A 585-nucleotide genomic window follows, 5' to 3' on the forward strand; every position below is an offset into this window, starting at 1 on the left:
CATTCGTTTCTCTGTTTAGATTCCTATCTATATATGAAACTGAAAAAATAAACAACTGAGTAGCAGACTAGGGAGTCATAAAAATATTTAATAAAAATGTTTTAATGCTTATTTATTTTCAGTTACTTGAGTCATTTGTTTTCCTTTCCCCAGCTAGGGTTGCCAACTTTGGTTGAACGAATTCCTGGAGATTTCATCATGACATAATCTTTAATTAAAGATTTAATCTTTAATTCCTGGAGAGTCCAGGACAATCCTGGAGGGTGGGCAACCCTATCCCCAGCCTGCCAATCTCATCTGTCTCCAGGCATGTGGACTATGTTCATCACAATGGTATCTGAGCATCCTGGTTAATGGTGGCCATTAGTACACTTCTGGTCTTTAACTTTCACTTTTCATTTTACCTTTGTAGCTCACCATTAAGAAACAAGTAACCTTCAGATGCAGACATGGGCAGAACTGTGTGTTGGATGCCTGACTAGAACCCCGTTTCTTATGCCTCGCTTAATAGTAGTACTTGTGGCACCTTAGAGACTAACACATTTATTTGAGCATGAGCTTTCGTGAGCTACAGCTCAGTCTGCT

Source organism: Lepidochelys kempii, chromosome 12 (assembly GCF_965140285.1).
Source record: "Lepidochelys kempii isolate rLepKem1 chromosome 12, rLepKem1.hap1, whole genome shotgun sequence".
NCBI lineage: Eukaryota > Metazoa > Chordata > Testudines > Cheloniidae > Lepidochelys > Lepidochelys kempii.